Source organism: Coffea arabica, chromosome 11e, assembly GCF_036785885.1.
Source record: "Coffea arabica cultivar ET-39 chromosome 11e, Coffea Arabica ET-39 HiFi, whole genome shotgun sequence".
Lineage (NCBI taxonomy): Eukaryota > Viridiplantae > Streptophyta > Magnoliopsida > Gentianales > Rubiaceae > Coffea > Coffea arabica.
The window spans coordinates 21801968-21823442 of record NC_092331.1 but is presented as its reverse complement, the minus strand read 5'-3'; positions in this window follow the sequence as shown (position 1 = coordinate 21823442).

Genomic DNA, 21475 nt, shown 5'->3' with positions numbered 1-21475 from the left:
AATGGTTGGAAGATTCAATTTCTCAACCAAGACAGTACTTGCGAGATTAACTTCACAACCCTTATCAATGGCTAAGCTGCAAACTTTATCCTTGATATGGCAACGTGTATAAAACCAATCATTTTTTTGAGCTTTGATGATTTCCAATTGCTCAGTTATCTCACGCAATGCCACAGTATTTACTCCTTTAGGCACAAGATAGTGAATCTCCAGTTGAGCATTCGTTTGTCTCATACTTTTATTACCTGTAAAACTCAACAAAAATTAGTAGAACAGTCCTCACTCGCTCCCTTACGTGTTTCACTCCTCTCGTGTTTTCACTCAAGTGTGTATGGCACTCTAATGCTCTCACCAATTCACTTCTCAAACCACTTGTTTGTTTCCTTTGAAGAAATCAGAAATTTTCTCAAGGAAGTTCAATCAAACTTTAATCAATATAGCTCCCAATTGTATCAAAGGAACAAGGAAACAAAAAGTAGAAATGGAAAGCTCAAGTAATGAATAAGGAATGGAAGAGGAAAAAATTGATGTACAAAGAAAAAGAAAGTCCAAGTACGATGATGGAGTTCCCAAGTGCTTTACTTAATTGCCCAATTGATTTTTGGAAACAAGTTAGGTGTTGGACTTATTTGGAAATTTCCTTAAAGTCGGCTAACCAAACAGAATTATTACCAAAATTTTTCCAGATTCCCTCTCCAAAAACCTTCCTAAAGTCGGCTATAACAAATCAGAATTTGGTAGCTAAAAAAATTTCCAGATTTCTGCTCCTTTTAAACCTTCCAAAGTCGGCTGCAAAACAGAATTTGGTAGCTTCCTAACCGCTGAAAATTTCCAGATTTGTTACCTTATCAAATCAGAATAGCTTCCACGAAAAAAATTCCAGATTTCTTGTCTTTTTAAATTCCCCTCAAAGTCGGCTGGAATTTCCTAAAAATTTTTCCAGATTTGGTAGCTTCCTAACCCCAAAATTTTCCAGAATTGCCTCTTCTTAAATCCCCTCAAAATTTTCGTCCCTTACTCTCCCTCAAGAACAACAATTCGGCCCTCCCCTCTTTGCTCCACACAAGGACAGTTTTGACGCTTGGTGCCAAACAATGGCTTCACAAGATGACACAAGCAACGTCACCCAAGAATACCCCAAGCGGCCTGCTCAAGAAACTCCCAAGAGGTTTACTCCTAAGCCAAGAAAGCCCCGTATGGATGCAAGGACGTACAAGAAACTGTTTATACGTAGGGAGGTGCAAATATTCAAGAACCAAGATGGTCAAGTTCCTCAAAAATCTCAACGGGTGATACAAGTGATCAAGACCCAAGGTGTGCAAGATTTTCAAGAGGAGGTTGGTCAAAACTTTTGAGTAGTCTTTTTCTTGATGTAATTTTCTGGTTTGTTGAAACAATTGCAACAAGACAGAATTTGGCAAATAAAAGTGCGGCTTCCTTCTTTGTTGTTTGCTACCCGAGTGCCCTTTCTCTTTTTCTTTTTTTCTGTTTTTTTTTTTTTTTTTGACTCTAAGAACACACAATTACTCGGCTGTTTTTGGGTAAAAATTCCAGAATCTAATGTCAAACCAATGCTCTCCTTCAATCCTCCAATAATGATCAAGACATGTATCAAAGTTTCGAGACTTCAAGATTAGTTTCAAGAAACTCAAGAAACCCTAGATTATGGTAGTCCCTCTTCAAGATTCCAACCCCAAACAAGTTCAACCACAAAATCAGTTTAGGAAATTAATTAAAACAACTTGGTGGAATAAACTAAAGTTTGGACAGATTTGGCAAGAAACTTGCGCCCAAGGAAACCCTAGCGGCTGGATTTTTTTTTTTTTTTTTTTACTCTAAACCAACACAAAACTTCAAGAACAATATAACAAGACACCAAAATAAGAAAGAAACACAAGTTATGAACAAAAGTTTTTTTTTTCCGGATGAACAGTGTCGCTACAGTAGCGATGAACAGTATCGTTACAGTGCGGCGCGGTGAACAGTATCGCTACAGTAGCGATGAACAGTATGATGCTACAGTACCTTTTTTTTTGTAATAACAATCGGATTTGACACAAGGAAGACACGACCAGAATTGCAAAATAAAATTGACTAGAAAGCTTACGAACAAACTCAACGGGATATACTTGATGTCGTCGACTAGCTCTGGATACCAACTGATGTGAGACGGATCTAGACGAACACCAAGTTGAGTGGATTTGCGGAACTTTGACCCTTCTATAATCACGAGCCACGAACTAAGGAGAATCCTTAACCCAAGACTAGCAAATTTAGTGAACCAAAAGTATAGATAGAAGAACGCCACAATCAAGGAGACTACTTGATTGATAAGTTCAATGAACAGCTTGAGATTGATTCTCAAGTATTCAAAGGAAATTCTCTTGAGGCAAGAGAGAGTGAAATAACTCACATATATCTTATAAAATCTGAATTGTCCCCTAATGAATGAAAACCTAGGCTATATATAGCCTTACAAGACAAAACCCTAACTCGGCTAGGCTAGGCCTTTGGCCCGATTCCACTACTCAAATCCACTATCTAATGGTCAGCTTATAATTGATCCAATGAAGGCTTTAAGCTGGCCCAACATAACCCAATAAAAGCTAATTAACCAACTTAAGTTATAGTGAGCCTAGACTCTATAAATCGGATCCAACTCAACATGAGGTCTTGGACCGAATTTATTCCTAGCAAATAAAATAGAAAACTAGAAAATAAACTACTAACTATTACTAAAAGATTCAATCTCTTGCAGCCCAAAACATGGCCCATAAGCGGCCCATATTTCGTATCAACCTCAGTACCGGACGTCCGACAAACGTTGCGGTACTTCGGACGCAATACGCTGAGAGCACCGGACGTCCGAAAGAAATGAAGAAGAATTTGCAAGTTTACATCTTACCTTCGGACGTATATTGTGGAAGGACCGGACATCCTAAGAATCTCAAGAAAATATCTTGAACTCACTGTCTTCGTTCGGACGCAGAAAATCAGAGTACCAGACGTCCGACACCACCAACGGCTAGTTGCCTCTTCAGTTGCCTTCTATCCGTTGACAACATTAATTGAAGAATTTTTGGTCTCCTATAAATAGAGAATAGTAAACTACTTCAAAACTGATTTTTACACATTAAGTCTACATCAGATCTTGAGTGATTCAAATGTAAGAATACTCTGAAAAGAAGATTTGTACTCTTAGTTGTGTAATCTTCATTTAGTTTTTCAAGTGTGATTCAGTTTCTTCAATAGTGTAGCTTTGTGAGGGTTATCCAAATGATTGTAAAACTTTCTTACTTGATCAAGTGAGACTTGAGGCAAGAAGGAAGTGATCCTTCCTTTGTAGACAAGAGATTGGTTGTAAGTAGATCAACTTGAAGAAGTTTGGTATATAAAGTGATATTTAAATTTAAGTCAAGTTTGAAACCTGGTCTGCCATTCTATCCCTTTACTTACTGTCTTGCAATATATATTGTTTATTTCTTCTACTCACAATCACTTGTGCTAGTCCATTAATTATTTCTTTGTGAGGTCCTTTAGAAAAAGAAAGCAAGTTCTAGAAAAAGTGACTCATATCTTGGCTAGTTTATAGATAACCTAATTCACCCCCCTTTTAGGTTGTTTTCGATCCTTACAATTGGTATCAGACCTTGGTCTCCTAGAGATTAAGTTCAATCGACTTGGGATTAAAAATGACAACCAACAATGCCATATTCTTTGAGGAACAATCTATCACTAGACCTCCAATGTTCAATGGATCAAACTATGTGAGTTGGAAGGAGAGGATGATCATTTTCTTACAATCTATTGATATTCAGTTATGGTTTATTGTTAATGAGGGTCCATATGATGCTTCTATTGATGATAATACTCATAAGCCGAGACCAAAAATAAAAAGTGAGTTGACTTCTGAAGGTAGAACTCATCTTACTCTAAATGTCAAGGCTATGAATGTATTATATAGTGTTCTAGATTCAAATGAGTCCATTAGAGTCAAAGGTTGCAGATCTGCAAAAAAAAATTAGGATAAACTTAGAGAAATCCATGAAGGAAGCGAGAATGTGAGAGAACAAAAGAAGCCCATCCTGATCACTAAGTATCCTTTATGATGGAACCTTGTGAAAACATTGACAAGATGTACTGCAGATTCAATGATCTTATCAAGGATTTAGAAGTGCTTGAGAAGAACTACTCTTTAGGTGAGAAAAACAGAAAAATTCTGAATACCTTATCAAAGGATTGGGAGAGTAAAGTGACTGCCATAGAGGAAGCTAAAGATCTAAATATCCTACCTATTGAATCTCTTATTAACTCTCTAATCTCTAATGAGTTGAAACTCAAATCCAAGATACAGGAAGAAGAAGACACAAAGATGAGGAGGAGTATTGATTTGAAAGCTTCACAAGATGAAGATGATACAGCCTCCCTAGATGGATAAGACATGAAAGATGATGACAGTGACATTGCACTCATCACAAGAGGCTTCAAAAGAATACTCAACAAGAGAAGATTCAGAAAAGGTGGTCCGAGCAATTCCTTCCCGAATCAGTCCAACAACTTGAGAAATAAAGGAAAACTAGAGTTTAATAAAAAGCAAACTGATAAGTGCTTTGAATGCAGCCAAGCTGGATACTATGCAAATGAGTGTCCAATAAAAAGGAAGAAGGAGAGCAAGGTTGAACGAAAACCAAGGTTCAACAATTTTCAGATTACCTGGAATGACTGCAATTCAGAAGATGAAGTCGAAGAAGAAGAGAAATCTGTCCAAGTGGCCTTCATGGCATTGGTGATGAAGAGGCGAACTTGGTAAATATTGTTAAAGAATCAAAATGGTTCATAGATAGTGGATGCTTAAGACATATGACCGGTGATGCATCACAGTTCATCAAACTCAACCCAAAAGCAAGTGGAAAGATAACTTTTGGAGATGATAATAAAGCCAAAACTGTTGGAATTGGTGATGTTGGTAAGAATAGTCAAACTTTTGTTCATAATGTCCTTTTAGTTGACAACCTGAGCTATAACTTGCTAAGTGTTAGCTAATTATGTGATAGGAACCTGTTTGTATTATTTAAAAAACATGAATGCCTTGTTCTTGACTCAAAGTTCAACATTGTTTTCAAAGAAAAAAGAGTTAACGACATTTATGTAGTTATTCTTGAAAAAGTTGATTCTTCCAGCCTTAGTTGTCTCAAAGTAGCAAATGAGGATCCCTAGTTGTGGCACAGAAGGCTTTGTCATTTCAATATGGATTTGCTAAAAGAGATTTCCAAAAAGGAACTGGTTAGAGGGCTTCCAAAACTGAACTTCAGTAAAAGCCGTATCTGTGATGCTTGCCAATTTGGAAAACAAGTCAAGGTATTTTTTAAACCCAAGAAATGCGTTTCTACTACAAAGCCCTTAGAACTCTTACATCTTGATCTTTTTGGTCCTACTCAAACCACAAGCTTAGGTGGCAAAAGATTTTGTTTGTTGTTGTTGATGACTGTTCTAGATACACTTGGGTGATGTTTCTTGCACATAAAGATGATGCTTTCAAAAACTTTGTTTCGCTATTTGCTAAGGTTCAGAGTCTGATTGGTTTGAAAATCATAAAAATCTGAAGTGACAACGGCACATAATTTCATTTTTGTGGATTTCCAGAATTTTGTGACAACAATGGCATTACACATGAGTTTTCTATTGCTAGAGTTCCCCAGCAAAATGGAGTGGTTGAAAGAAAAAATAGAACTTTTCAAGAGACTGCTAGAACCATGCTTAGTGAATGCAATTTACCAAAGTACTTTTGGGGTGAAGCTATAAACACTGCCTGCTATACCATGAACAGAGTTCTTTTAAGACCAATCTTGAACAAAACTTCATATGAGCTGTTGTTTGATAAAAAGCCTGTTGTTGGTTATTTTAAAATCTTTGGTTGCAAATGCTTCATTCTAAACATCAAGGAGCATCTTGGTAAGTTTGATAAAAAATCTGATGAGGGGATCTTCCTGGAATATTGTGAAAATAAGAGAGGCTTTAGAGTTTATAATCGTAGAACTCTGATTATAGAGGAAGTTATACATATCACTTTCGATGAATCTAATGGTGACACTTCCATGAGTTGTGGTGAAGATGATGATGCAGGTGTTCAAGAAGAACTAAAGAAGCTACCAATCAGTAACCAAGGCACAACTTCATCAGAAAATGATTCAAAGGAAGATGAAAATCAAGATAGTCCTGCTAGGGAAGACAATGATAGATACACTACCATTCCTAATGATCTTCCAAGAGCCTGGAAATTTGTCCAAAACCATCCTAAGGAACTTATCATTGGTGATCCATCCGAAAAGGTTAGAACACGTTCCTCTTCTAGACAACTAATAGATAATTTTGCATTGGTCTCACATTTTGAACCCAAAAATATTGTTGATGTATTGAAAGATGAGAACTGGATTTTAGCCATGGAAGAGGAGTTAAATCAATTTAAAAGAAACAAGATTTGGACATTAGTTGCTAGACCACAAGATCATCCTATCATTGGCACTAAGTGGGTATTTAGAAACAAAATGAATGACAAAGGTGAGATAGTTAGAAATAAGGCCAGATTGGTAGCTAAGGAATATACTCAAGAAGAAGGAATAGATTTTGATGAATCATTTGCACCCGTAGCTAGGTTAGAATCTATTAGAATGTTTTTGGCTTTTGCATGTTTCAAGAATTTTAAATTATTTCAAATGGATGTTAAAAGTGCTTTCTTAAATGGTTTTATAGATCAAAAAGTTTATGTTGATCAACCTCCTGGTTTTGAAAATAAAATTTATCCAAATCATGTTTTTACGCACTCAAAAGCTTTATATGGATTAAAACAAGCTCAAAGAGCATGGTATGAACATTTGAGTGATTTTTTGATTGAAAATGGCTTCAAAAGAGGTATAGTGGATACTATTCTTTTCACTAAACAAAGTTCACGTGATCTTTTAATTGTACAAATATATGTGGATGATATTATATTTGGTGTTACTAATTAGAGCTTGTGCAAGGACTTTTTCAAAATCATGCACAAAGTGTTTGAAATGAGTATGATGGGAGAATTAAATTTCTTCCTTGGATTCCAAGTTATACAAACCCAAGATGGAACATTCATCAATCAAACCAAATACACCAAGGAACTGCTAAAAAGATTTGGAATGGAAGATTCAAAGCAAGTTGGAACACCCATGTGCACAAAAGTTGATGAAAAGAAGTATAGAGGTATGATTGGTAGCTTGCTTTACTTAACAGCTAGTAGGCCTGATATCATGTTTGCTGTGTGCTTGTGTGCTCGTTTTCAATCTTGTCCAAAGGAATCACATTTAAATGCGGTAAAAAGAATCTTTAGATATTTAAAAGGAACTTTGAATTTTGGCCTTTAGTATCCTAAGTGTCATGAACTTCCCTTGTGTGGATTCTCTGATGCTGATTTTGGTGGCTATAGAGTAGATAGAAAAAGTACAACTGGTATATGTAACTTCTTTGGAAATTGCTTAGTATCCTGGTTCAGCAAGAAACAGAATGCTATTTCATTGTCTATAATCGAAGCAGAATATGTTGCTGCTGGTGCTTGCTGTGCTCAATTGTTGTGGATGAAAAATACATTGAATGATTTTGATTTAGTGTATAATTGTGTGCCTATATTTTGCGACAACACTAGTGCCATCAATTTGACAAAAAATCCCATTCAACATTTTAGGACCAAGTACATAGACATTAAGCATCACTTCATTCGCGATCTTGTTCACAAGGGTGAAATTTGTATTCAATATGTTTGTTTTAAAGATCAAATTGCTGATATCCTCACCAAAGCCCTTCCACTAGATCAATTTGTGTATCTGAGAACAAAACTGGGCGTTTCAGAAAAAATTCTCTAAGTTTCTCTTTGGTCACTCTTTATCGGACGTTCGATGAATTAGAACGGATGTCCGACAGTGTTCTTCATCCTTTTTCCAGAAAAATTAGGGTTCGGACGGTTGCGTCTGATGCGTCACTTCGTTCGGCCGTCCGACACTCAAAAATTGCTTCATATAATGAAGTCACCTACCTCATTAAGTTCATTTACTTTCTAAGTTTCGGACGTTACCCTTCAGTTTTATCTCAAAGTTCAAATTTCAAATTACTCTCTCCTCTAATCAAGTTCCAAGAAATTGATTCAATCGACACCATTACACTCCTATTGCCTGTTATCTGGACATAATAACCTCTTCCAACCTCCAACTGCCTCATAATTTTCAATTCGCATCCGAAGCCCTAAACTCTCAAAACTTACTCCTTGTGGTTAGTTCGTGCATCAACATTAGTTCATATTGCATTCTTCATCTATCTCATACACTCTGCACCACTCCCTACATCAACATCCAACTACATTACATCATGGCTAGAATTAGAGGTGATTCTACGGGGGTCGGACGCTCTTTTAGACTTAGAGATGAAGATATTGAAATTGTGGAACCCTCCACCAAAGCATCCAAAAAGAAAACTGCAAATCGAGGTGGAAAGGTGAAGCAAACTGCTCAAAGGAAATGAGATGCTCCAACTGTTGAGCCATCTGATGAGCAGATGGAAGAGCATCACTCTGAAGAAAATCCAGTAAGTAAGAATGTAGAAGAAATGCAAGAGCCCACCCATGCTGAAGTAACTGTCATGAAATCACCTGGGAGAAGAAAAAGATCTGCCCAAAAGAGAAGCACTGCTCAATCTAATGCAGAGAAAAATGCTGAGGATCAGTACACCCCTGAACCATCTACCAGAAAATCTCCACGGACAAGGCCTGAGGTTCAGAATACTGAGTCGTCTGCCAAGCAAACTGCAAAACGAAAACGTTCTGCAAAGGAACCAGAGACTCAGCCTGCCAAGGGACCCACTTCTCTGCCAAAATTCATTGATGATGAGGCCAGAGACAGATTTGAGTTGGTCTCACAAAAGGGATTCATTACTCAAAGGACCATTTCTTCTTTTGAATTTCGTAAGCTTGACCTCGAACCTATCATTAAACTTTTTGAGTTTAAAAAATGGGTTCATCTTCTGTCCATCCCCAATACTTTTTACCCTGATATGCTTCATCAATTCTTTGCAAATCTTAGAAGGGTAATTCACACACTGAACTCATCTCTAGGGTCAACTCTGTAGACATCACATTAACTCCTAACATTGTGAACTCTATTCTGAAAACAAGAATTGAAGATGGTTTTAAAGGAAAAGTTACAAATTGCTTTTCATATGGGGAATATCCTTCCGCTTATCATCATTTTTACGTTGCTAAATTCATGACCTATTTTCAATCGCACTTCAACACTCCTGCTGAGGCAAGATTAGAAGATTTTAGCCCTCAGAACTTGATCACTTTTACCATCATTTCAAATATGTTGGTGCCCACTGATGGCCACAGAACTGATGCGAACAAAATGGAGCTTTATCTATTTTACTGTTTTGTTGAAAAAAATCAGAATTGACTTTGAGTTTGTGATGTGCAAATTTCTGCTCAAGATTACCACTGATAGTCGTAGAAAGCTCTCTTATGAAAAATTTCTGACTCCTATCTTTGCCCATTTTAAAATCCCTTTTACTGGAAAATCACCCAAAGACAGTGCCTCAACAGTTTTCTCACAAGCATATTTTGAAAGAAAGAATCTAAAATTTTTTTAGAGCCATTGGTGTTATAAGGAGACAGTTGCAGAGACTAGGAGAAAGAACCTTCACGAAACCCCTGTCTCTCCTAGGACTCCTCGTGATCAGTCCATGTATGTCTCTCCATTCACCATCCACCCTAGAAAATCAGCCAGCAAGTCACTCTCTTCCAATTCTGAGGTTATCTTCTTGCTTGAGGACCTCAAACAGCATGTTCTGCTTATTGAAAATGGTCTCATGATGACCATGTCCCCTGTCCAGCAGTCTATTTTTATTGAAAAAAGGAATCTCCTTGTGCCTCCAATCCCAGAATTCAATGAAAACGCTCATAAAAAAGAGCCATGACCTCAGCCCACAGAGCATCCTGGTACTGAAGCCACTCTAGAAGCACATGCTTCCAGCTCTCAGCCCAAAAATAAAGGCAAGGCTCCAGTGACTGAGGACGCAACCGAAGAAGATGATGAAGAGACTGAGGAAAAAGACCTAGTGGATCCTGAGCAGTTTCGTCTAACCAGGAGAAGGCCTGGATCGTCTAAAATCACCATCTAGGCACTGCTAGAACACTGTACTTCATCATTAGGATAATAGTTCATCTTTTGCACTGAAAAACCTTTAGTATGCTATGTATTAAGGATCATATTTCTCTATTGGTTTGTAAAACTAGTGCTATTCTGTTAACTGATATTTTTTTTATGTTTTCTCTATGAATGGATGTCTTTATCCTTTGCTGTGAATGATTCTGGTTGGCTTTTGCTGATTACTGCCTGTTTGGATTTTACTGATTCTGGATGGATGCTGATACTGTTGCTGATATTGTTGAAAATATTTCATCTGATTGATAATTTCTTTTAAATGTTGACAAATCTGTTTGGTACAAATATTGATCATATGGCTGTTTCATGATGACAAAAAGGGGAAGAAAATGGATATGGAACTTATAAGTGAGGGGGTGTTGCGAATACTCTTGACATAGAATCTATAAGTAAGGGGGAGTCGGTTTGAGGGGGAGTTGCGAATACGCTCGTATTATGCAAGGGGGAGACTTTTTGCTCTATCCAATGTTTTGTTATCATCAAAAAGGGAGAGATTGTATATGTTAGTCCATAACTTTTGATGATTACAAAATAATTGGATGTTACTAATATTCTTTGAAGAGATTGTTTCAGGAATTGGAACAAAAACAAGGTCAAAGACTTGAAGCCAAAACAGGATCAAAGATTGACAAATTGCTGAAATAACTGTCAGATGCACAAAAGGACCATATCGGACCGCCGACAACCATTGAGTAATTTCGGACGCTTGAAGAACTCACACTCGGACGTCCGAAGATAATAAACCAAGTCTTCTATGATCATTGACCTCACAATACCTCAGTACCGGACGTCCGACAAACGTTGCGGTACTTCGGATGCAATACACTGAGAGCACCGGACGTTCAAAAGAAATGAAGAAGGATTTGCAAGTTTATATCTTACCTTCGGACGTATATTGTGGAAGGACCGGACGTCCTAAGAATCTCAAGAAAATGTCTTGAACTCACTGTCTTCGTTCGGACGCAGAAAATCAGTGTACCGGACGTCTGACACTACCAACGGCTAGTTGACTCTCCAACTGCTTTCTATCCGTTGATAGCATTAATTGAAGAATTTTTGGTCTCCTATAAATAGAGAATAGTCAACTACTTCAAAACTGATTTTTACACATTAAGTCTACATCAGATCTTGAGTGATTCAAGTATAAGAATACTCCAAAAAGAAGATTTGTACTCTTAGTTGTGTAATCTTCATTTAGCTTTTCAAGTGTGATTCAGTTTCTTCAATAGTGTAGCTTTGTGAGGATTATCCGAGTGATTGTAAAACTTCCTTACTTGATTGAGTGAGACTTGAGGCAAGGAGGAAGTGATCCATCCTTTGTACACAAGAGATTGGCTGTAAGTTGATCAACTTGAAGAAGTTTGGTATATAAAGTGATATTCAAACTTAAGTCAAGTTTGAAACCTGGTCTGCCATTCTATCCCTTTACTTACTGTCTTGCAATATCTATTGCTTATTTTTTCTACTCACAATCACTTGTGCTAGTCCATTAATTATTTCTTTGTGAGGTCCTTTAGAAAAACAAAGCAAGTTCGAGAAAAAGTGACTCATATCTTGGCTAGTTTTTAGATAATCTAATTCACCCCCCCTCTTAGATTGTCTTCGATCCTTACACTCTCGTTTTGAATTTTTGAATCCATAATTTCGAATTTGTGAGAGATATTGAGATTGCAGTCATCAAATTTCGAAATAGTGATATCCAAAGGGTCAATGTATTTTATTTTTGGCCATCTAAAAAAGAATGAGATAGATACAACAATGCGTAAGTAAAATAATTGAAAAATGAACACTATGCATTTCATTGAATTTCAAATAAGGGACAAAACATCATAATACGCTATTTAACAAAAGATACGCTACTTAACATAAGACTTGTATTGAAAAGACATTTAATTAAAAACTATTTACAAAATTGAAAGACAAAAGACGAACAATGCGAATGGCTTCTTTCATAGTTCTCAACCAAAGGCAATCCCGCAAATTTATCGAAATTCCCTTCGGGAGGGAAGAAAATTAATAGTCCAATTTTTCATTGCTTCCCTGGAGACCTCTGAAAATTTTGGATTCTCCGACGGCTCACCCTCATAAGTAACTCCCACAAATAGTTTAGACAAACTGATATCCACCTCATCGATCGGGTCCAATTCAGACTAATCACTTCTGATGGATAGAAAAAAGTGTAGTGCAATGGTGGGATACTCCTGACAATTTGCTTTGCTTTCTTTTCTGCTCTCATGTGATCCAACATTTTTTTCTTGTCCCTGGCAGTAGGCTAAAACCCTAATCCAAAAGTGTCCTTCTTTCCTTGAGACTCTATTGGTTCTAGAATTCCCTGCAAATTACGCCCGAGACCCTTGCCTATCTCATATCCTCCTCGAAGTATTTCTTTAGCCATCATAATGCTGGATTCTGGCAAATTCTTTCCCACCACTGACTTCTCCTTAGATATCCAACTTACTGAGACAATATCAGCCACATGGTGAGGAGATGCTAGAGCTTTTCTATCATTTTCCTCTTTCAGTGCGAGATTGACGATCATAGTGCAATCATCCTCTGCAAGCACCGTGATTAATTGGTCATTCACTACAAACCTCAATATCTGATAGAGTGAAGATGGTATAGCACCCGAAGTGTGAATCCAAGGTCGTCCAAGTAGAATATTATAAACACTTGAGAAATTCATGATTTGACACATGACTCAGAATTGGGCAGATCCTATTTTCAATACTAAGTCCACTTCTCCCATTGATTCTCTTTTTGCACCATCAAATCCCCTCACCACAGTCGTAAAAAGTCGAAGTTTAGCTTCTTGAAATTCCAATTTAACCAAAGTATTCCATGGACAGATATTCAAACCAGATCCGTTGTCTATCAAAACTCTCAACAATAACTTCCCATTATAACGGATTGAGATATACAATGCCTTATTATGCCCAATCCTCTCAGAAGTTAAATCCTCACCAGAAAAAGAAATCTGATTTGAAGCCCAGACATGCTTGACTACATGAGTGAATTTGTCAACCGGAATGTTCTCAGGCACCTGAGCCTCAGTTAACACCTTGAGTAGAGCTTCTCTATGAAGTTCTGAAGTTAAGAACAGATTCAACATAGAAATTTGAGCAGGCACTTTATCCAATTGCTCGATCATTTTATACTCGCTTTTCTTCAACATCCTAGGAAAATTGAATGCCTCTTCTTCAGTCACAGTTGGTCTTGTTGGCGCGGTATTTTCCTTTGCCTTCGATGGCTCATTAACTGCAGGTTCACTTATGATTCTTCCAGATCTGTTGACTGCGACTGCCTCCTTCTTTGGTATTTCTTCTCCTCCAATCAATAAAACAATCTCGCTATAATTCCATGGAATTTCTTGTAAGTTAAGAACAGGTGCTTGTTCAGGTAATTCGAGTACCACAAGCTCTTGTTCAGGTAATTCAAGTACCATAAGCTCTGAAGGTTCACATTCAAATGGTATCACATCTAAGATAAAAGGATCAGCATTCTTCTCGACCTCGAAGGTTTCTTCTTCCAGTATGAATGGTTCTCCAATGACCCCTATTATCTCAACTTCATCCACAATATATTGAGTTGGCTCCTCAATCTGCTCGTCCACGGTAATAATTTCAACAGTATTCTTGTGCGCAGGAAGAGGGTTCTTGCTAACACTCGGTTCTTGTTCCTCTCTCCTTAAAATTATATCCCCGACCTCGATCATATCTTGAATTTTATGCTTAAGTGCCCAATAATTGGAAGTAGAATGTCCAGGAGCTCTAGAATGATAAGCACAAAAAGATTGAGAATTATAACCAAGGGGAAACCCTCTAGGATAGACCTTAAGAGGTATTGTACCAATTTTTCCTGCGATTTTGAGTTGTTCATATAACTGATCAAGGGGTCGACCTAGATTGGTGAAAGTTTTGTATGGGGTTAGGTTTTGGCCGTCATTGATTTGTTGATAATTGTAGTTCTGGTTGGCTGGTGAAACAGGTCTTGAATTATAAGGAGAACGAGGTCTAGTTTGAAAGTTAGGTGAAGAAATATGAAATGGGGTTGTGGGTCTGTTTGAAAAATTTGGTCAGGGTCGAGGGTGGTTAATAGTGGTATGATAAATAGGTCGAGGGTGTGGCTGGTATGGGTAACAGGGTGAGTAGGCGGGATATTGTTGGTATCTAGGTCGGGAAGAAAGGCCTTGGTCCCAAACTCAATAAAGTCAGGTCCCCAAACCTTCAAACCAAAGGCGAAAGGTCATCAATCCCAAGGCCTAAGAGTCGATGGTTCAAGTGATCCTTTGGACATTGCTGCGGGCACGTCGTGCCACGACCACATGTTCAAATGGATCGATCCTAATCTTAACGAGGTGGAGTGGTGTGACAACCACTAAAAGTAAAAAGAAATGAGGGGTTATAAAGTAAAACGTATGCACGTATGAAGTGCTCATTTTTGAAGGTAGGGATTAAATACCATATAATGTGGGTGAAGGTTCTAGGATGGCAATTCCCTCCTCCCAAGATGCAAGCGCGATAAACATAAGTGAATGAAAGAAAATGAAACACATTATTCATCATATATACGGATATCGAGACGATTGCACGTGTTAAATACAAGAAACCCTAAAAAGAAAAAAAAATGCAACTTAAAACCTCTAAATGTGACATATAAAAAGGTTAGAAAAAGAAAAGGATTGACTAAATCAAATGCTCAGACTCTCTAAAGCCCCCAGTGGAGTCGCCAAGCTGTCGCGCCCCATTTTTAAAGAAAAAATAAAATTACGGGTTTATAAAATGAATTTTTGATTTATTTTGAGTGAAAATGAATGTTTTGATTTGTAGAGAATAAATAAAGAAAAAAGGCCTAAGATAGGTCTTAAAAAGTGCGACGATTTTGGCCCAAAATAATAGTTTGAAAGGAGTTTTAATAAAAAATAGGAGTCGCCACTTGGTATTGGGTTAAGGTGTACCATGTCACCTAAAATAAATTTTTAAATGAAAAAGTAGAAAAAAACCCTTTTTAAACGACTCCAACTTTTCGAAAATCAAGAGAAAAGGGCTCGGGAGTCACGGTTGAAGAAAGGGAAGGCGAGGATAAAATCCAAAGCACCCTTTCAACGTAGTCAAGGCTAGTTGCGTGATTTAGTCTAAATTTTCTTCATTTAACCTATAATATTTATCACATTTGGATATTGCTATATGAATGCAAACCTAGACCTAGTGGATATCAAAAGGGTCGAAATATGTCTCTTCAAATTCGATTGGTGCAAATCACACTATTTGTGATGTCCAAGAGTGAATCTTTGAAGAGATCACTAATATGCACAATATGAGACTCGAAAAAAAGAAAAAAAAATAATATACAAAATATACATGACTTAAAAGAATGCATCATAACGGGTGCAGGCAGTTAACATTCGTGACTAGATTTTTCTTTTTATAGAGAAGACACAAATGTGCTAAAGCTAAGAGGTCATACCCGTTCATATCCCATATTTAAAGGGTTAATTCTCCTAATTTTGGTCAAGTAAATGATCTAACCTATTTCTAATTTTCCTAAATGAGATGTAAATCTAAATGTTATATTTTATACATAGGGATAAGGGATATATAGGGAAATATCATGTAAAAGTGATAAGGATCCTAGAAAATATATATGGAATGTAGTGATTTGTCAAACAAATATGATCTAGCGCGTAGACAGTCCCTAAGGGTCTAGCGTTGGACTAATCCATGCATCTAAATTCTCACTAGCATTGGACTAGCGAGAAATCGAGGAAATAGGGCCACAACTTGCGTTTGATTAGTGTGGTGACGTCATATAAAAACATAATAAAAGTAAGTAAACACCCAAATCACATAAGCACATAGCACGCAAACATGATATCTAGATGCAAAGACCCTAAGAAAGCGAGTAAACAGGTAAACACACAAACATGCAAGCACACACAAGCAAATAAAAGTAAATAGAGACCTAACTATTACATTTGGGGCCCTAACTACAATCCAAAGAGGGGTAAAAAATGAAATGAAATAAAATAATAACTTAACTATTACAATTTAGCATTTAATTGCCTCTCAAATAATAAAAAATTAAATTAAAATAAATATACAAAATTAAAAACAAGTAAAGTGAATAAACAAATAAATAAAATAAAATAAAATAAAAAATTCAAAAAGCATGCAATTAAGCACCTAAAATCACATAGGAGCACATAGGATCAAGTAAAATCAAAATAAGGAGTAGAGTGTACCTCTCTTGAATTGGTGATCTAATGAAATGAAATTTCTCTTATTTATCCTCTAAAACAACAAACATGGTCAAGGTACCATTTAATTAACAAACAAAAGCAACAACATGTAAAGAAATGGAAATGGTCATGAAATTGAACAATTAAAGCATTTAAATGAAAGTAAACACCCTATATTTAAGAATTTAAAACAAACAAGGACCTAATCAAAAAAATTATAAAAGTTTTAAGGGGTCAAATTATTATTACAAATATTAGGGGTGAAATGAAAGCAAAATAAAGCCCTCAAGTCTAATTAAGCTCTAATTATCTCCTAAAACCAATAAATGACTTTGTCTAAAACATGGTTAAAACATAAAAAGATTGATTGAATTTTTTTTTAAAAAAAGTAAAACTGATTGATTTTCTCTATTTTTTGGGCCATAGTGAAATAAAGGGAAACTTGAGGGGTTAAAATGAAATATTTTGAAATTTTTTCATGCATTTTCGAAGAAGCTTTCTTGTTCATTGTTCTGCAATCGAAAGCCTTTGCAATTTTCTTCTGGGTTTCATGATGCAAACTTCCCTTCGCATAAAATCTCAACCAAATACCAAAACTTTAATCTAAGCAACAAAACACAGAAATTCAACATCCAAACAAGCCAAAAAACTCAGAATGGGAACATGCAATTCTGGAAAACTTCTGCAACCTTTTGTATTACTACTACGAACAACAAAAGCAGCATTTTTGACCAACCCAACATCAACCCATCATTTAATCTTTTGTAGAAAAGAAAAATAAAACATTTTTCCATGAAATACAAAGGCTAGATTCAATAATACAGCAACCAGCCACAAAAACTCCAAACCCAACACAAGATTATGCAACTCAGGTTTCAAACAAGAGAACCGCAAGATAACAAAGGAAGAAAAATGAAGATTTTGATGCAAAGTCGCGAGATTAGCAGCATGATTCTTTCACTTTCCTCTCCTAAACATGTCAAAGACTAACAAGACGAACGTTTAACTGGTGTACATGAGGATCTAAAGGATAATGGCTCAGTCACGGCTCAAGCATCGACCACAACAAAACAACTCAAGATTCACAGCTTATGCACTTGGATTCTCATAAAAAATGGTGTTAAAGCAACAAAAGGGAGAAGCTAAGGTTACCTTGGAACCTTTGTAAAGAAGATCGAACGTGAAAGTCCTCCAAAAGATCACGCCATTCCGGAAACGAAGTTCAAGAGGGTTGCTGCAGAAAATTTCAGCGCTGACGAGAGCAGCACTTTGGGTCACGATCTGGCTAGCTTAGAGCTATTTTCTCCCCGAAATTTGTAAACAAAATTCCTTCTACTGTCTCCCAAGAAGGTGCAGAAACCACAAGATCCCTCAAAAAGTCAGAATCAAAGCCTAACTTTGGTCCAGAATCAGGATTGCTCGTCAGGCTGGTGAAGAAAGTTTTCAGCAACTTTTCTTCTTCTTTATCCTGATCTTCCCTCTCCTTTTCCTTTATTTTCTTGTTTTTTTTTTCCTTTTTCCAGCTTCTCTCTTCCTCCCTTACTCTCCCAGATTCCCTCTTTCTCTTCTCCTTTCCTTTTTCTTCCTCTCTTCCTTTCTTTCTTCTTCCCGAAACCCTCTTTTCCCTTTTCTCTCCTTCCCTGCCCGAAACCTCTTTCTTGTTTCTTCCTCAGCCCTTCTCCACTGCCCGAAGCTCTCCTCACTCTCCCTCTTAGTTCCAGATTTTTCATCCTGCCCCCAAGCTCTCCTTTTTCGCGATTTTTCTTTTTTCCTTCCCTTTTTCTTTCACTCTTACCCGAAGCCCCTCTCTCTTGTTTCTTCCTCATTTTTCCAGACTTTTCCCTAAGCTCCACTTGTCCTAGCCACCTATCCCCTTGCATGTGTTGTGGTGTCAAAAAAAATCAAAGATACATGGCTCATTTGCATGCATTCCACCTAACTAATATATATGGCCTCCACCTATTTTCTTTTTCCATTTATTATTATTATTATTATTTTGTTTTTTTCAAAACAAATTTATGATAAACAAAATATTAATTCCTAATTGAGATTGCCTTACAAAAATGTCATTTTATTTGGAAAAAATTTAATTTAAAAAGATTAAAACAATTTTTTGTGAGAATTTTCTTTTTTTAGAAATTTAATGCAAAAATGTTTTAAAAAGAAAAATAATGAACCTAATTTACTAAAATAAATAAACACTAACTATTATTTTGCAAACTTAGTCAACCAAAATAAAATAAAATAAAATTAAGAATAAATAAAGAAATAAATCTAAAATCGAATTAAATAAAATTGAAATTTTGGTGTCTACATAGTGGATTATTTAGTGTGGTAAGACTACTGTTACAATTCAGCCACTTTAGGAAGTTGTAAGCCGATTAGTTTCATTATTCTAATTAGGTAAGGAGTTGATTCTTGTAAGTCTATAAAAAGGCATCAATTTCATTCAATAAAGGGACATTACGTTATTTTGGCAGAAACTTCGTTTCTTGAGAGTGTTCTCTCTTGGCTCAACGAGCCCTCCTTGAATGGCTAGAATAGTTTAGCATTCACTTGGTTTATCAATAAAAAATATCATTCTTGATTGTGGCGCCTTGTAACAAATTCCTAGGGTTCGCTAGTTCATTTGAATGTGGGTCAAGAAGGTTCGCAATCACAGGGATTAGAGGGGTCCGGAGTAGAAAATTTCAACCAATTCAAACCTATAAATATCACCATTGATCCGGGGTTCATAGTCGCCAATTTAGTCATCAACGGGATTCGTATCAATAGGAAACATTTTTTGTTGGTTGGAATCCAGCATTTCCAGACTTGGGTACTTGACTCAGGTACACCCACGGTAATCAGGTTTGGAGTTTTTTGTTGGAAAGTTTCTTCACGACACCCTTTTTACTCTTTTGTGCTCCAAAGTCTTACAACTAACACCAATTGCCAAACATAAATAGAATCAATCCAATAATGCGATATTTGGCCAAAAGCACAAGAAAATATTTGCAATTTCACTAATCAATATGCACCCTATCAACTCCCTCCACACTTAAACCATACTTGTCCTCAAGCACGCGAATAATTAATTAAGCAGTTGAGTTCAAACAATGGCTATTGCTCAAATCACCCATTATCATGGTACAATTAAAACACATATCAAGCTTTAATGGCTAATCTCCAAGAGATATCTCTCTGATTAGTTTTTAAAATCAAGAACCCTTCCAATTCCTGACTAACAAATTTAAGAATATAAAATATTTAACTAGCATTGGTCGGCAAATAGTTTGACTATTAAGTAAAATCTCAACATTATAACTCATGGATCTGCAAGCTAGCATAATCATTCAAGCACTTTCACATTCACATGCACTTTTTCAGTTTCTATCCTTTTTTTGGGCATATTTTTTCTTTTCCAAGTTGTCCCTCACACTTATTTTTTTTTTTCAAATTTTTCAGGAAAAATGCCTAGTTCTTAGCCATGCAAACCATTTGATGCGAACTCCAACATCTACCAAATGAAGGAGTTCGGTTACTCAACTTTCACCACTTAAGGACCACATACTTATAGTAATCGCCACTTTTTGATGTGAACGTCAAAACTTGTGATGAAAATCCCTGGTTACTAAGCAGCGATAACTAGCAGAGTATATCCTAACATTATTCACAAATAAACACCAAATTAAAATTAAAGACCACACAAGCCAACTTTATTTTCCAAATATGGATAACTAAGATTAATAGTTGAATCAATTTACTCAAAAAATAGTATGAAATGCCTATGGTGGGTTATAAATTGAATTCGGATAGGTGTTCTAGAGGGAATCCATGCCCAGGTGGTGGGGGCGGTTTGGTGCGGGATTGGCAAGGTAGGTTTGTTTTTGGTTACTTGTGTTTTGTTGATGGTTTGACAAGTTTACATGAGGAGCTTAAGGCTATACTTTTTGGCGTGTGATAGTGTATATCTCGTGGATTTTATGACTTACATATTGAAACTGACTCATTGGTTTTAGGTAAGATGGTTTAGGGGTGTTTTGCATGTCCTTGGAAATTGCAAGGGGATTTGGAAGAGTTTTGAGATACAGGCATCATTTCCAGGTTATCTCGCGTTGTTATAGAGAGACGAATAAGCCAGTTGATAGACTTGCAAATATAGGGGTTGGATTACAAATGAATTGTACTTATGATACATTTACAGTACTTCCTCGTCTGGTTCGTGACGATGTTCGATTCGATAGATTAGGACTCCCTAGTTTTCGAACAAAAATTCATTGAAATGTCTCAAGAATCCTCTGTATTGTTATGATTTTAAATAAATAAATTGGGGCTGGCATGCCCCCTTCGTATACGAGGTTGGCAAAAAAAATGGTAGGAAAATATTTACAGTACCTAGAAAAGTTAGCCAAAAAACACAGAAGCCACAAAATCTAAATATTCACTAGGGAGATACTCTTAGAGTTTACCACGCCATACTTAATACATTAGCATATAAAACCTTAGCAATAGTAAAATTTGAGACATTTAGCCATTGCTTATTAGGACTAGCCACAAAAATGTACAAAAGAAAAAAAAGACAAAAATGAGATGAAATTCGAAAACCTCTAACAAAATTCCAATAAAAATGCCTACAATGAAAATTATCAATATACTACATCTCCATACCTACTCCTTAAATTGTTCCCATTGTAAGAAATACAGAACAAAAGAATAGAAAGAGGACAACAAAACTTCCCTGATCACAGAGGGGGCCGTAGACGGCTATGGATGCAAAGCAAAAGACAGTGTGGATCCAACATGATGAAAATAAGCCACCAAATTCTACATCATCTTGGTTATGTGAAGTTCGACATTGGTCAGGCGACTATCCATGTACTGAACCTGTGCATGCAGGTACTGTAACTCAACATCTCAAAACGATAGTAAGGAAGGTGCGAAGATAGAGGGTCCAGGATCCCTACCAACAGCGCCCAATATGGACAAAGGGCAAGAATGAGTAGAACCACATCTAAAGGGAATGCGT